We start from the raw sequence: 18,051 nt of genomic DNA, 5'->3' as shown, positions 1-18,051 counted from the left end.
GGAGGGCTGTGGCCAATCATATAAATGGAATTTTGAATTATCGTGGTTTTAGTTCATTAGCACTGGTTTTCTCTAGGGAGCATTACAATCTATGATTTAGTCCTATTAGAGAATTGTGGTGTAGCCCCACTTATATATGTATATTCAGTGTCTTCCGAGGATGGTTATTTAATTTTCCTCTCTGTGCCTTTTTTTCTTGTCTTTCCTTCTGGATGAATCACAGCACTTAAGCAGGAGGTACTTTTAGGAAAGAAACAGAATGCCATTTTAAGCTGCCAGTTTGGATTCCTTAGGGAGAGTTCAAATTTAAAAATAAAGAAGTAAAACACTTCACTAAATAAAGATCGTGAGAATTTTGTGGATATCAACTCATATCATATTTATTTTCCATGGCCAAACATTTAGATATCCAACTAGATACAGGGGGTATATTGCATTTGTGAACTTAACAACAAGTTATTTTTATTAAGTTTGTCATCTGGGGGAGAGATGATGCCAAAGACTGCTTTCTAGACAGAAGGACTTAATATAAAGTTTTGTCTGCGACCTTCCACATCGCACACTGTTTGAAATCCCACTGACATCCCACAGTAGATGAGACCTTTAAATGTTTCTTACTCAGCTCTGAAGACTTCTGTTTCATTGCCCTTCCAGACCTAGTGTCGTTAACCACACAGAGGCAACAGACTTTCAGTTCTTGAATGGTTTCAGTTTCTTGACAGGATGGAACGCTACAGACTTTCTCTATATGCCAAAAATAAATCATCCATCACATTTAAAATATGTCTAATGGTTTACATTCCCAGCAAGTAACTTTTCTGGTTTGTGAGATGCATGATAAGGTTATTATACATACAGTGCTGGTATTTATAACAAGTAGTTTATAAGAACGTGACATAGAATGGCTATATCCACAGAAGGAACCAAAAATAGCTACATCAGTTAGTTATGTGTGAGCTATGGAGCTTATTTATTATCATTAATTTCTTAAGTGAAGTGACTAAACCAAACAGTGATATTTACATATGAGGATAATGAAGATTTATTGCAAAATAGTCTATTAATGCTTCTTTTCTGAGGGATGGAAATAAGGTTGCTTTAGGATAAATTAAATTTTGGAAAGATTCTCATTTACTTTTCTGAATGATTTTAAAGTTAAATTATAATAATGGGTATACTGGTAAAGACTGTAGCCCAACATAGAATATTATATTGGAAAATTATTTTTAAACAACCTTATTTGTATTTGGTCCTCATATAAATATCAATATTTTTTCTTCTGAGACTATTGGAATTAATGTGAATTTCAATTGAATCTTACATAGCAGATTAAATATATTGCAAAATGTTGCAATATATCAAATCACATAAGTTTTGTATATTACAAATCTAGAATGAGCAAAAGTGAAAATCATTGGATAAACTATAATTTGTCAATTCAGAAAGTTTTTAAAATGAATGTAACACAATAGGTCATTTACAGTACTTTGTTTTGTATCTTTGGGTAGTAATATGAAATAAGTTATATTTCAAACATTTTAGCAAAGGTGGAGGTATTTACCCATACTATGAGATTCTGGGGAAAAAAAAATCTGTAACTTTAGAAGGCTTTCAGAATTTTGGTATTGATTATAGAAAATACGCCAAGGAAGAAGAGAATATGAATGTAGCGAAAGAATCCAGTGTGGATCCATGAACACTTACATTCAGGCTTTAGATAGTAAGGTAAAAATGATAGAGAAAAAAGATAAACATATAAGAATGGTTCAAAGCTTGGTAGAGTTCTGAAAGGCAATGTGTAAAGTGGAACAAGTTTTACTAAAACTTAAAGGTAATGAAAATAATTTTTAATTTCAGACTCCATGTGGAAATATAACTCATGACCAATTAGGCAGTATTGAAGAAAACTCAGTGAAAGCAGAATGTTCACTTTGACATTTGTACTTAATATCAGGAAGATAGAAATTTAGGGGAAAAATTCATGTTGATTTATATTTTAAGCCAGATGCACACTCATTACTTTTTTGAATGATCTAAAATCAATCATGTAATGGATATTTTTTCCAATTTTACTGAGGTACAATTGGCAACTTGTAGGATATTTAAAGTATACAGTGTAATAATTTGATGTACATATACTTTCTGAGAAGATTCTCCCCGAGTTAATTAATACCTCTTTAATATATAGTTTAAATGAAATATAATGTAATGTTTTCAAAGGACTCAATTGGTTTCAATTTTGATTGGAGATGAAGGAAAAGATACTCCATTCCAGTTGATGAGAGGATAGATCACCATGGTTGAGAGTGGGTAGACTCTAAAACCAATTTCAAGGATCTAGAAATCTCAAGATTCAGAAGAGGGGAAGAATTTTGTGAGAAGAACTTTTGGAGAGAGCTGGTGAGCACTTTGGAGGGAGGAGAGGATCTGGCCCTTACCTCTAGAATAGTGTTCATTGCAAGACCCCTCAAGGTCTTCTCGTCAGTAAGTAAGCATATTATACTGGCATCAGACTTATGCTTGAGAAATTAAGACAGTAATATGGCTAAAATAGGATTTCATGTTCAGGCTAAGATGGAATAGCTTATATCTGGCTAGCTTATCCACCAAAAATAGTTGAACAAAATAAAAACAAACAAACCAAACTTTATTTTAAAAAATGTATCATAAAGGCTCACAGTCTGGAGAGAAAGAAAAATGCACCAAGGTACACTCTCAGGACATTTTTTTTTTTAACCTTAGAACGTTTACCAGTTACTGGCATTAGGAAGAAAAAGAAAAAAGAAAGCAGCTTGCCAAAGAAAAAGTAGTAGCTCAGAGCCTATGCCATGACATCGGACTAAAGAAAAAAGAAACAAAATAGTATTCAAGCCACCAGGAAAGACAGCACTTGATGGAACAAGATCTTAGAGAAAAGAGTTGTCTATACATGCAATGAGACACAAAGAAGTTAAAGGAAATCAGCTACTAAAAAACCTAAAATGGCAACCAAAGATTTTTGAAGTCTTACAATGCTATGGAAACAAAATAATACAATTTTAGGCTCCATTCAGGAAGAAGAGCCCTATTGAACACCCCAGGCTTTAAGCTGAAATCCCTGGTGGCTTATCACAGATGAAGTACAAGCATGTCAGAAATAAATGAGCTCTCAGCATTTCTGAAACAAAGTTTTAACTACATATAAAAAGTCTGCCTATATAATCTCTCTAATATAATTCCTGACCAGAGGTCTGTAACAACATCTAGAGACTCAATATGTGTTCCTAATAAATGGCCAACAATGAGTTGAAAAGGCTACCAGCATTTCCAGGATTCAAGCTCAAATAACTGAAAGCCAAGAAAAAAAACAAACAATAGAAATGGACTGACAACAAATCCAAATACTGGAGTTACAAGATAGAGACTTCCATAGGCTAAAAAAAAAAAAAGAAAAAGAAAAAAAAAAAGAAAAAAGAAAAAGAAAAAAACCTGAGGGTCTATAAAATTAGTAAATGAACCAAAAAAAAAAAAAAAATTAATGACTGATACAATAACTCACTAGGTCTAGCTGAAGAGAGAATTAAAAACCTGGAGTCTAGGTCTGTAGAAAACAGACTGATGCATAAGAGAGGAAAAAAAAAATTAAAGATTTTCTTTATTTAGTTGAGAGAGAGAGAGAGGGAGAGTGAGCATGAGTGATGGGGAGGGGCAAAGAGTGAGGCAGAAGCAGATTCCCCTCTGAGCAGGGAGCCTGATGTGCGGCTCAACCCAGGACCCTGGGATCATGACTTGAGCCAAAGGCAGACATTTAACCAACTGAGCCACCCAGGTTCCCCTCAAAATCCTTGAAAATACAGAAAAGAGCCCAGGAAATTTGTGGAATATTGTGCACAGATGTATCTGGATTCCCAGAGGGAGAATGGAAGGCACTGGAAGTATTTGGGAGAATTGTTGACATCTCTTCAAACTGATGCAATAAATCAAGCTGCAGGCAGAACTATAATAATATCATCATCATTGATGCAATTAAAGATAAATCTTTGCTTATATAACCTCCTTTGAATCATGAGGAAATATCAAACAAATTAAGTGATAGTCTACAAAACAATTTTCCAGTACTTTCCAAAAGTATCATGAAAAACAAGAGGCTGAGAAAGTGAGTTATTAGATGACTAACAAAGGAATGCAATCCTGTACTGGATCCTATGAATGGAAAAAGGATGTCAGTGAAAAAACTGTTGAAATTCAAGTGCGATTTATAGTTTAGTTAAAGTCTTATACCAATGTTAATTTCTTATTTTTGATATGGCTCTATGATTATAAAATATGTTAACATTAGGATGAGCTGGCTAAAAGACCTATGGGAATTCTGTACTATTTTTGCAACTTTTCCATAAGTCTAAAATCATTTCAAACTAAAAAGTTTTTAAGTTATAAATATATATGACTGTGTTATACTATATTTTTATCATGTTAAATACCACAAAGTTTTTTTAGTATATACCAGATTAATTCATTTTGTGTGTATCTTTAAATAAAGCTTCTCTTGTTATCTCTGTTTGCATGATGACTATCCCAAATTGTCATAACAAGTAAATAACTGCTATCCTTTGAAAATAATTCCTGAATAGAGTTTTTTTTAAGTAAAGATTTTATTTATTTGGAAGAGTGAGCAAGAGAGAGAAAGCACACGCAGGGGGGAGGAGCAGAGGGAGAAGAAAAAGCAGATACCCCACTGAACAGAAAGCCTGATTTTGGGCTGGATCCCAGGATCTTGACCTGTGCTAAAGGCAGACACCTAACTGCCTATGCCACCCAGGTGCCCTAAAGAGGGTTTTTTTTTTCATTTGCAATTTTTTTAATAATAAATTTATTTTTTATTGGTGTTCAATTTGCCAACATACAGAATAACACCCAGTGCTCATCCCATCAAGTGCCCCCCTCAGTGCCCATCACCCATTCACCCCCACCCCCTGCCCTCCTCCCCTTCCACCACCCCTAGTTTGTTTTTTAAAAATATGGAGTAACTAAAATATATGACAGAAATAAATACTATGGAGACTGAGCTGAGATTATAACCATAATTTAAAATTGCTTAAAATAAGAACAACATCATTCTTATTAGTTCTATAAATAACCTTTTATAAGTTTATATTTATAAAATAAGTGTACACTAATAAAGTGGCAGTTATGTTAATTTTATATTTACCAGAATTTCATTAGCAAAAGGCAAGTCACTTCTATAAAAATTGGTAAAGCACTGCACAAACATAGGAGCACATTTATGACAGGGATTCTATCTATCCTGAATAGAGTCCTTGATAACATTTATTTGGTGAGTAAGTGGATAGACCAACCTGTGTATTTCAGGCATAGATTAGCCTAGCCTATCTTTGGTTCTGTTAAACTTCTTGAGGAATAGCACTTTTCATATTCACATATTAAAATAAATAAGCAATTTTGTAAAATGCTACATAACTTCTTGGCTTTTAAACCAAATGATGAAATGGCTTCCATAAACATATATAAAATCTTCTCAATTTCAACTATCTTTTTGGCACAGATGTGAGACTAATATCTGCTTCAAATTAGGATGATTTTATTAGGAGCTAAATCAGCAACCTTTATTACAGACCACTTAAATATATGGAGAGGAATAGCCTACCTTACGACGACTGAGTCAGCATAATCTACAAAAGCAGATATGGCAGTGCCATGTCCTAGGATGAAAAAAAATACAGACTTTGGAATGTTCCTGGAGGAAGATGCTTGATTCTTTGAAGGTATAAAGCATATTCTTGGTGGAACAGTTACACCAAGGATGGAAGAAGAGAAAGGCAGCTATGTGCAACTAAAATTTTTCTCTAGAAACTGAGTCTGACAGTAATATGCTTGTCTGACATGTGATATGCCTCAGTCATACAAAAATACACAAATATCGTTTACCCCAGCATGCGTCTGGTCTACAAGACAATCCACAAATGCATTGAGGTCTGCTAGCAAAAGGAAGGAAGAAAGAAAAAAGTTTTGAGTGTTTAGTCTCCTAGCAAAAGCCTTGCAGTGACTTGAAGGTCCTTTGAAAAACATGGCTGTGTTGAGCCAATAATGAACATGAGCAAACCCAGAGTTTGGATGTGGATTTTTCCTATCAAGAAGGGCTTTTTGGGTCCCCAAGAAAGGAATGGTATATAACTTAATACCTAACCGATTATTTCACTACTGCTTTGTCATAATTTTTAGATCAAGCGTCAAGTAACTTTTCAGGACATAAAGTAAACAAACATCTTTGCCAGTATTATTGTGGCAACTACATGGAGGGGAATTTCTCTTTGATAAGAAGCCTCACAAAAAAATGTTTCTTTTAAAAATCTTCCCTCCTATAACCACAGGTATTTAGGTATTTTTGTTTTTCTTAAACACACTGATGGACGTGAAAGATAAATAGTCTGTCTAGGAATCATGGTGTCAGTGTTTTCTTTCTTATAATTCATTCATGGAGAGATGATTAATCACTGATAACCAAAACTACTCCCTATGGAAAATTCTCCTTCCTTCCTTCCCTCCCTTCCTCCCTCCTTCCTTCCTTTCTTCTTGCCTGCCTTTCTTCTTTCTTTTCTTTCCATTTTGTCTTATAATAAAAAGGGATTATTTCCCATTTTATTCAAATTCATCTGAATTGGCAAGGACAATACAAACCCAAGTATTTTCTCCAAGGTGTAGATATTTTTAGATTTATGATTGTTGTTGTTAAACTTTCACTATAACAAATCTTAAAGGAAATAGTATATTGAAGTGACTTCTCTGGCTTTTTGATGGCCCCAGACTAGACTACCTGCTTACTTACCATTGTCCTGTTGAGAATCACTCCTTTCACAGCTGCTGGTCAGCTGTGGAGGGAAAAACTGAATCGACCCTAGAATCGGGGTTGGGGACAGCTGGAATTTGACAAGGTCATTTGGACACAAAGCTGTGTGATTTCCAAATAGGGTAAAGCAGCAAGCTGAATCTTCTCCTAGCCACCCTCTGTGCTTTCCTGCTAGGAATGAAATGGACTGGCAAGTACCAGTTTGGGCTCCAGATGTAACTCTAATGTTTAAGAGATGAATCATTTGTCCTTTTTTTTTAAGGTAATTTTTAGATTTTTAAAGTTAGTAATAATGTCATTTCTAAATAACATCCTCACAAGAATCTGGATCAAAAATTATTTTTCTACCAGAAGTGTTGACTAAATTAACAGTGTTGTTAGTGACATTGAAAATTGTCATGCACCTACCTGCCCAAGCTTATAATGACCTTTTTTTGGCCAGGGGGAATAGCAGACAATAATATAGGGTTTCACTCATTTTACCCTCAGCAGGGCCCATCAGGAGGGAAGGATTTGCTGATGTAAATTAGAGCAGGTTGGTAAATTATGTATATGTCTTTACAAACTTGTTTTGTAGCTTTCATTTCACTACCTTCATGTTCAGCTCTATGCTAGATGCATGCTGTAGAGATTAATTTCACAATAATGAGGTGAGTTGACGGTTTCAGGATTACATCATGGTATATTTCACAAACCTGTAAAGTCTTGCAATGTTTCATTGATAACCACCGTCACCCTGCACAGCTGATGCCACTTACCTGCTCCTTTCATCAGAGACCAGGTGAAATGCAGGGAGTGTTGTGTCTGTTGAGTGTCACTGTAGCACTCTACACATAATTTATAAGAGAAATTCATATATTTAGGAAAGAAGGTACAACATTGCCCTGGAATAGCTTGTTTATATAATATTCTACTAAGTTTATGCATTTATTGTTATTTTGCTTTTTGTCCCACCAGAAAAACAAAGGATTTTCATCACTTCAAAGAAAAGGATAAATTACACTATCCCCAAAGTCTCCAACAAATGTTTTATGATGCAATTTGTTAAAGGGTTTACTTAGTAAATCATAATTAGTTACTAACAGGTTACTATATTGAAGCCCTAATTATTTGAAGTGATGTAGACAAGCTAAAGAGTAGAAGGAGTCATGGGCAAGTCCATCTTTTGGTTGACCTTGGGAACACAGGGCTGGCACTTGATTGTATGCTACCTCTCATATTACCTTATTGTTGCGTGTATATTTATTCTATCTCAAAAAAAAAAAAAACCTTTCTAAACATTCTAGGTTTTTAATATGGTGTTAACTACTTAAGCTCTTGCTTGTGACACAAGAAAAAGAAATTCTGGTCTGAAATTGGCTAGCTGGCTGGTTATCTATCTATCCATTGATCCCTTCATCCACCCATCCTTCCATCCATCCCTACATCTATGAATAAACTGTGGCATTCAAAAATAAGACAAAAACGAAAAAAAAAAAAAAACCCTCCAAAACAAAAAAACAGTGCAATACAAAATAGTTTTTATATATTTGAAGACAGAATCATTGGGAAATTGAATAAAAATTTTAATTCCCAGTTATGATTTGATAGGTCCAAGGTGGTACCCAAGAATCTATCTGAAATTTCATTGCAATTACTTCTACCCATGTTGGAAACATTGACTCGGAGAGTCTGTATTAAAGACGATTCTGGTTTTCAGAATTTACCAATTTCTAAGGTATTCAACTGATACTTCCAGAACTGGTGGTCTATAATAAAGTATTTGTAACTTAAGAATTTGGTTCTGGTGATCTGAAACCCAAGCTTATCCCAGAAGGGCATTATTAGCCTGCTATGAACTATGAACATAACATTCATTCCTGCTTTCTTTTTTATTGACTCTTGCTTGACCTACTCAGAAATAACTATTATTTGGGTCCAGTGAGGCCCCAGGCTGTTATATATTTAGCACTTCCTTCTCCAACTCTAAGCCACTCAGCTTGGTTGAGCTATATAAAAAGCATTTGCACAGCAGTGTTTCTTTCTGGTTGTTTATTTAACTGCACATCAGTTCACTGTTGCTTGCTGAATTGTTTCTTTTTGCCTGACAGAAAGGTTAAGGTACCTGCTTCTCCTGCTCCATATTGTCTATTGCCTGCAACCAAAATTATTAGGCAGATTTGCTCAGTGCACCTTCCTTTGTTTTAACAACTTTCTTTTCTTGTAATCATTTGCATTTTTTAGGATTTTACTATGATATGGCTGAGACTTCTGTTTTGTCTGTGTTAGTGATAGATCACCAAATAGTATATGGGAAAGGGATTTATAAAGTTCTATAAAAATCTGAATCGTTGGGGCACCCAGGTGGTGCAGTGGTTGAGTGTCTGCCTTTGGCTCAGGGCGTGATCCCAGAGTTCCAGGATGGAGTCCTGTATCAGGTTCCCTGCATGGAGTCTTCTTCTCCTTCTGCCTGTGTCTCTGCCTCTCTCTGTGTGTCTCTCATGAATAAATAAATAAAATCTTTTTTTTTTTTTTTAATCTGAATGGTTGGGGTGCCTGGGTGGTTTAGTCGGTTAGGTGTCTAATGCTTGATCTCAGCTCAGGTCTTGGTCTCAGCTGTTGGTCTGAGTCATGAATTCAAGCCCCACAATGGACTCCATGTAGAGTGTGAAGCCTACTTAAAAAAAAAAAATCTGAATGGTTTACAGGATTTAGTATTCTTCCCAGCCTGACGTGTACTTCTTTTTCTGTAATTTGTGTGTGTGTATGCGTGTGTGTGGGTATGTGTGGGCTTGCCTGCTTTCATTTCCTGTCAGTTCCTGAAAGAGAAATAACATCATTTAATTACTGGCTATTTAAGTTATGTTTGGTAATGTTTGGTTTGTAGTAGCCTCATAAACTGACAGAACAGTTATTATTGCAAATACATTATTCCATTTTCCTCATGAATATATTTATATTTGTCAGAGCATGAGTGAGTCCTGAATTTTGGGTGAGAGTTTTCGTTAACTCATTGCCTCTTTCCAACAATTTGTATTCGTTTTACTGTCATTTAACTCTCTCTTGAAATCCTTCTCTGCTTTCTATTACAATTGCAAATGCCTGGGAAGGTATTTAAATCATCTGGGGAAAAAAATGGAAACCTGAACTCCCACTTCTGTTTGCCCCTTGCATAATCCAGGTTAGATTCTTACAGACCAATTAATCACATCTCAAAAACGCAATTCTTATCATGCTGCTTCATGTCTTTAGGTTCCTTTAAAGTTGCCACGTTGAGTGTAAGGTTCAGATTCCTTTAAAGGTGCCACGTTAAAAAAATAAATAAATAAATAAATAAACAAACAAACAAATAAATAAATAAAAACAAGGTGCCACGTTGAGTGTAGGAAACTCCACCATTACAAACTTTCCACGTCCTCTTGATCTGACTGCTTCTTGCTTACTGAGCCTCACACCTGCCATTCCGACCTGTTAGGCATAATAACTCCTAACAGTCTGTGTTGACACTTCTTTATGCTGAAAGGCACTACCCAGCTTACCCATCTGGTAATTCCCAAGAAGTTATTTAAGAAAGTCAAAGTGTGGGGATCCCTGGGTGGCTCAGCAGTTTCGTGCTTGCCTTTGGCCCAGGAGCAATCCTGGAGTCCCGGGATCAGGTCCCCCGTTGGGCTCCCTGCATGGAGCCTGCTTCTCCCTCTGCCTGTGTCTCTGCCTCTCTCTCTCTATGTCTATCATAAATAAATAAAAATAAATTAAAAAAAAAAAGTCAAAGTGTGAGCACTTCTTAGGAGCTTTAAAACTCTTTTTTTTTTTTTTTCAGATGGACCCCTATATACCTGGCTCTCTTAATTTCCCTGTGTCTTCCTTTGTCATAAAAGTTGCTTCGTGGCACTAAAACCTTTGTTTTCCTCATCTGTTCCTTCTTTTGGAAAAAATGACTTCACTTTGCTCATTTAAAATATCTTTGTGCCTAGCGAAGTATCTTACAAGAAATAAATGTTGATTTAAGAAATAGATATTTACATATGGTAAGGAAGACAGAATATAACACATTGGCATATTTATCTTCATTGGCCTCAATTATCTTTGATGTAAACCCTATTTCACTTGCCAAACTATTGGATGCTAAAGATTTTGTGTCTTTACATCTTGTTGAAGAGTCGAGGTCCAGATCTATCTGCTAAATATATCTTATATTAACATTCTCCTACCTTATATTAACATTCTCCTACCTATCTCTGTTGTCATTACCTCAGGAGGCAATTTAAATATAATCTAATAAATCAAACTTGACCTTACCTTACCACAAACCTCAACTATTGGACAGTTAAATCAATGGAAAAATCATGTATGTTTATCCTCTTTCCCCATGTGGAAATGGCAATTTAGAGTCTGCTTTGATCTTTTTTATTTTTAATCCTGGTGATTCCTAGGATTTCAGAATGTTGTTAAATTTCATTATTCCTTATGCAAGATGAAATATAGTTCTTTCTATCTCGATATTTTCATGCCTACTTCCTCTCCTGCTAAACCCAAAGGCTTAAGTCACATCTCAGCTAAAATAGCACTTTTGGAAGGAAGATTTTTCTTAATTCAAGGCAGAGTCTAATGACTTTAACTTAAGCCCTGCATTTGCCCGATCAGAGCACTTATTGCTTTGTAACATACTACTATATTCACATCTCTGTATTTGCCACTGAACTCTAAAATTATTGAGGACAGAAACTGTTAAATCTGTGTACCTAGAAATGTGCCTGAATAGTGAATATTAAGTTAAAATATATCTATGTTAAACAGAACCACAATTGTTTTAAAAATTAAGCATATGTCTCTTGAAATACCCATCTGCGAAAATACATCCTAGAACCCTCAAAAGTAAGTTTGCAATTCCTGTTATACAATTAAATATAAGCTTTCTGATGGGTAAAACAAATCTGAGCTATGTTGTCATCATACATCTCCAAGGACACTGTCAAGTTGCTTTTTTACACCAGGAAGTTTTAATAGTGTTATTTAGTTCTTTTTGAGAGCTCCTGAGCCATCCAAAAGTCAGTGAATCAGAGGATACTCAGGGAAGGTCACTGTCAGGTTTCTGGTGAGCCACCTATTGCTGATGTGCTGAAGAGCGAGGACACAGCTATGTTGGTGTGAGAGGCATAGCTGAGGTAGCCTTCTGGCTGCAGAATAGACAAGAGGCCTTTCATTACAGGAGAAATCACAAGCAAAATGTTGACAGAAGTTGAAATGAACCCTTTGTGGGTATAAGACAGATTCACTCATAGTTAATTAAGGGTGACACAACCCACGTGTAATGTAGCACTTGGCATTATTGTGCTGTATGTCAGATGCTCTGGCTATTGGCTCCCTATTACTTGAGGACACTCAGGTCTTCCCTTTCGATATATGAGGAGCCATACAATCAGTGAACACCAGCATCGGAATGCACACTGTTCCCATGAACACCTTGGATATTGGGAGTTTCGTCTGCCATTCCCAAACTTCTCTAAAACTTCTGAACTCCACAGCAACGTGGAACCAGTATAGTTACCAGAAGGATTTTGTTCAATGACTTTCAAGTTAGTTGTTCAGTGATCTAACAGATTCTGAAATTAGAGAGGCATGCTTCTCTCCTTTTAGAATAAGTAAGTAGCTATTTAACTAATTGGTACTTCAAGAAATCTAAAGTCTTCCATTTTAGTATATGCCTCTTAAAATTGTTTTCGTAATAACCTTCTCATATGTGCTCTTTTTGTAAATGATATTGAGAGAATATGCTCATGAAAATGACATAGTACACACTATGCCAATCCTGGCTGTAGCTGTTTGCTGATGTTTAATGAACTCACATTTATTTATAGCCCATCCGTCTCTTCTCCTTGCCAGGACATAGCGTTGTTTTCATTTTATCCAGGTGCTTTTCCTTTTAATGTTCAGCGCGTTGTCAACCCTACCTTATCTGAAGTAAATGATGTTACTGGCTGTCCTGGGGGAACACAGTAAATATCAGTAGGTAAATAGAAGCTTGGGTAACTTCTGCAATGTCAACTTTATCTCTGTCACCATTATGGTGATGGAAAGCATGCAAAGCCTGCTGGTCCATTCCATCTCTCTGGCTATATCCCTTGCACTTGGGGGAATGTGACTCATGTTTAACTGCACATGAGTTTTAATTACTTTTGAAATACTGTAGCAGCAAATAAAGATATAATTTCAATACTCAGATGTACTCGGAGGCCCGATAACCATAAGCAACATCATTGATATTCATTCATGAAAGTCTCAAGCTTCAATAAGATGAATCCATCTATTAGGGAGTCCAGCAAGTGTTTCCATGTGGAAAGAACTCTCATTCTAACCTATGAGTGATGAGTGGAAATTAAGTTGGGCAAGAGGACAGAGGAACCTTCCAAATGGTGGATATGCCAAAACTATTTTAATGTGAAGGAATCTGTTGAGTGCAAGGGGTAGAAAGAAGGTTGTGTGGCTATAGTGAACAGGTTGAATGGGGAGTGTTTGAGATGATGATAGAGAGATAGGGTGGAGCTATATTGTGCAAAAGCTTTTTATAAATATCAAAGATCTTTTTCTTTATCACCAAAATAAGAAGTCTCTGAATGTTTTAAGAAGTTTGAGTGTGTTTCTTTACGATGCATATGTGTCTTGCTGGGTGTGTCCATGTGGTATCTTTATATCCGGGGCATATGTGTCTCTGCCTACAATTGTGTTTCACTGAGCATATGTATTTGGATGAGTGGTGTAATCGCATTTTATTAATCTATTTAATAAATATTTGAGCATTTATTAAACCTTGAGTACTGTTCTATGTACTAATAAGGTGAGATCTATGCATAAGACATGCAAGATCTTTGACTTCATGGAAACGTATATTCTCAGAGGAAAGCCAAGAAAAACTAGACAGTTATGAAATGATACAATGTCATATGATGACATGTGTTATAAGAAGATTAAGTAGAAAAAGGGGATAGAGGATGAGCAGTGATAGTGATCAGGAAAACCCAATTAGCAGATTTGCTGTGAGAAGATGTGGGGAAAAGCATTCCAGTCTGGGAAGAGTAGGTGAAAGGTTTCAAGGAAGGTATCAGCTTAGGGTGCTGGAGGAACAGCAAGAAGCCTAAGGAAGAAGCACCATGATAGCACAGGAGTTTAGATGGGTTAAGAAAGGTAGTCTAGGCTTAGAACTAGAGGCCTTACCTGATATATTTATTACTGTCTTCCCATGATGAAGCATGAGTCAGGGATTACGGCCAGGGGGAGGATATAAGGATAGATGTAAGGATAAAAAGATAGTGGTTTGGTGAGGAGGATCAGATTCTGGATAGATTTTTGAAAGGAGAGCCTAAGAAAGCTTGCTAATGGATTAGGTATAGAATGTGGATGGGGTGAAAATGGGGAGAAAACCTTTTTTGGGCCTGTGTAACTGGATGAATAGTGAGGAAACATGCTGAGATGAAGATGAGAGAAGAATGGGTCTAAGGAGGGATGCCTGGGTGGGTCAGTCAGTTAAGTGTCTGACTCTTGGTTTCATCCCAGGTCCTGATCTCAGGGTTGTGAGATCAAACTGCGCACCAGGTTCCATGCTCAGTGGGGATTGTGCTTGAGAGTCTCCCCCTCTGCTCCTCCCCTAACTGGCACACGTGTTCTCTCTCTCTCTCTAAAATAAATAAATCTTTTTTAAAAAAAGAAGAATGATTCTGAGGAGAAATGAAGTATTCCAACATATTATATGTTTGATATTTTATCGTGTAAGAATAGGCATTCAGACACGCCTTTGCGACATCCAAGTAGAGATTAGATTATGAAATTATATGTGAGTATGGTTTGCATTTAGAAAATATCACTCTGCCTCTGATATAGAACAGATTGCAGGGGAAGTGTTCTTCCCTCCCACCCTACTCTCAGTAACCATACTGTAGTCAAAGTGTGATTTAAATACACACACTTAAGGAGGAGGTGGTAGGAAGGCGGTGATGTAGTAATAGTGAAGAGTTCCAAACATAACTTGGGTTTCATAGTGGAGTGGTATTGGCTGTCAGCCAAACTAATTTGGTCCTGATTTCCTGATGGAGGAGGAAAATGAGATATGTTCCTCTTTCCATTCAGCTACATAACTCCTTCACAGTGCAGCATGTAAGGCTGCAGACTGTGGCATATACAACCTCTGGTCTGATACACCAAGAATGTAAGGTAGTTGTCACTTGGAGTTGGGCAAACAGCATTTTGCTCCTACCCTCCTGATTAATAAAAGTTATGCTGTCCAATAGAGTAGCAACAAGCCATATAGAGGTATTTCAATTTAATTTAAATAAAAATTAAATGTTATAATTTCAGTTTCTTAGGAGCACATTTTGCATGCTCGATAGCTAGGTGAGGCTAGTGGCTACCATATTGGACAAGGCAGACACACTATATTTCTATCATCATGGAAAGTTCTTTGAACAGCCCTGGGGTTGAGAGAAATAGATTGAAGAGTAGACTGATTTATGTCTCTTTAGTCCAACTGTGTCTACTTATACTACATGCAAACATTTTTTTCCCGTGGAGAATCCAATCTGGATCCAGACTTAAGTGGGAATTTTTGATAGGAAATATCCAGTAAGTTGGAGTCATATATTCCTGCACTTTTCCTATAGGGTTTTTACCTTTAAAGTATTAACTACACACTCACATCATCATCATTACCATCATCTCATATAATAAAACAACAGATCGTTGCTCTTCAAATTGAAGCCTGGAAACATGGCTCCTGCATTAGTTCAAAGAAACACAATGAAAGCTAGAGGTGGTCAAAGCCTGTTCATTCTATTTAGGTTCTCAGAAATGTGTTTCTATTCCTTTTTGTCCAAATTTGATGAAGCTTTGCCACTACAGCGAATTATGTAAGTTGTAAACAAAAAGCTACATCATTATGAGCAGAACCTAATGTAATATCAGCCTTTAATCGTCTTTTATAAACCTTGTATGAACAGCAGCAGTGCCTTACAGAAAACTGGCACAATTGATCTACAGAAAACTCTTTCATTCTGCACACTAACTAGTAGCAGAATAAAGGACACCCCAGCACACAATGAATTGTATTGAAATAGAAAAATATGTGAAGCAAGGCTGCCAAATTATTTATCTTTTATTAAAGGAGAAAATCACACATAATTATCTCCAGTAAATGAGCATGTTTGTGAAAGTTTGCATTGGGCTCAGAAATAATAACCATAAAAAATTCTACATTTAATCAAGTTACAATAACTGTCTGTTTTTATGTAAATTTTAGGAAAGGGACTTCTGAGTGAAGAATGTGTTCAAAAGAGAGTATAAATAGCCCTCTGAGCCCTGCTTGATCATCAGTAGAAATGGCACCACATGGATCTCCGTAACCAAGTGGAATCGCTCATCCAGGCTGAAGGTAGTTTTCTATCCCTGTAACTTCATTACTGAGCAATTACAATGTGTAGCTTTGTAATTCACGCATAAGCAAATAACACTTGAATGCTTTCTAGCTGGAGAGACGTGGAATCCCATGCCCAGAAAGAAAACAGATATGTAACACTTTGTGGTCTTACTCATTTGCATTTGTGTGTGTGTGTGTGTGTGTGTGTGTGTGTATTTTGCAAAATTAAATAGGACGTGCCAAACAAAGATCCCAAAGAAGAATTTGCGTTCAGCATGGACATCATGTGCAAGTATCATCTCAACTTTTGTAGTCAGGAGCCAAAGTCTCAAGCAAACAACCTGAGAACTTTCAAATTTTAGTACAGAATTGCTTTGGGTTCTAAAGATAAGATTATGAGTATTCAGGAAGCCAGGGCATGCCAAATTAGGTTTTCTTTGCTGTTCCAAAGAAACTCCCAAGTTTTTGTTAGTTTTGTTTTTCAGGGTTTTGTTTTGTTTTTGTTTTGTTCATTTGTTTTTAGGGGCAACCTGCTCAGTCTGCAAAATATTCTTGGCAGAACTTCTAAATAGACCCCTCCTGATATTTTCATTGACGAATCTTGTCACCCTAGAAAGAGTGAAAAATAGGCTCCATGTCTTAGCTACTCTAGGAGAGACTTGGATTAGAATGGAAGATTTCTTGTTATTCTAGTGTGATCCAGTGGAAGGCTTTACAGAATCTGAGACTTAGAAATTCACCTTAGAAACAACCTGCCTTTCATCACCTGTTTTCTATTATTTGTAGTTCTTTCAAGAACTCATACAAATTTTCACAAGTACTGTTGTGTTAGTTAATGATGAAGCCTCCCTCCATCCTCTTCCCCTTTTAAACAGAGGTCCAGATGACCATTTTATAAACAGCACTTTTCAAAAAGAGAATGTGTATATTATGTTACAACATCATATCTCAGGGTTCTACTTCATTCATCTTATTTATTTGTTGGGCTTGGGAGATTTATTGGACCTTCTTCCTATTTTCACTGCTTCTCTCCTCACAGAGATCACCTGAGTTCATGGTCATTGTCAAAAGGAGAGAGAATTTGGGGACCCCATTGGTAGACTTGGAACTCTTCCTTATTTTGCCTTCATAGATTATTTAGATTTATAGGTTCACCTTCACTCTGTTGTTGAAGGCCTCAAAGTACCACTTACCAATACCAAAGATTTAAAAATACCAGTTTCTTCATAGAATTGTAGAATGTCAGAGCTGGGGTTTTTTAACCTGAAAGATAATCAAGCCTGGCTCCTTATGTTTTAAAGATGAGGAAATGGTGATTTACACACAGATGGAATTCATGAGCCTCAAAAGTGAGTCCAAGTTTTGGGTGTCTGGATCGGGTCCTCTTTGTCCATACCCTGAACCCTGCTGCAATTTTCCTGCAGTGTTTAGTGTCTGACTTATTTTCTCTCTTCCCAAGTGGAGTTGCCAGCATTACCCAGTGGGGTATGAAGCTTTCCCTGTGTGCCCCACACTCATCCCTGCGCTTTACTGTCCCTTTGTGGCTAACCACTCCCTATCACTGTGACAGCCCGTTCCCTCCTGTGAGCCTCTGTGACATCTGTTTTCCCAGCCATCATTTTCCTTCTTCTGTCTCTGCGCCTGGGAGTTTATCTGAAATCTGTTCTCAGGATAAACTAGTCAGGCTATAAATTCCCCTTATAGGAATTTTGGACAGGAACAGCCTGACTTATCTTAGAACTTTGTCACATCAGAGAATTAGAAAATGTGCTTCATCTTCTCACAGGAGGTATCCCTCAGCATTTTTAGCAGGAAAAATAAATAA

General features: G+C 36.5%; 1 long non-coding RNA gene across 1 annotated transcript in view; it reads left to right on the top strand.

Moving 5' to 3' along the window:
• Positions 1-18,051, top strand: part of LOC144321944 (uncharacterized) — a 429,293-nt gene that overhangs the window by 253,718 nt on the left and 157,524 nt on the right. The window contains exon 3 of the long non-coding RNA XR_013387487.1: positions 16,110-16,241. This is a non-coding gene — a long non-coding RNA (uncharacterized LOC144321944). The remainder of the gene's footprint in view (positions 1-16,109; positions 16,242-18,051) is intronic.

Source organism: Canis aureus, chromosome 10 (assembly GCF_053574225.1).
Source record: "Canis aureus isolate CA01 chromosome 10, VMU_Caureus_v.1.0, whole genome shotgun sequence".
Classification (NCBI taxonomy): Eukaryota; Metazoa; Chordata; class Mammalia; order Carnivora; family Canidae; genus Canis; species Canis aureus.
The sequence above is the reverse complement of the archived record's forward strand: the minus strand, read 5'-3'. Positions and strand labels throughout refer to the sequence as shown.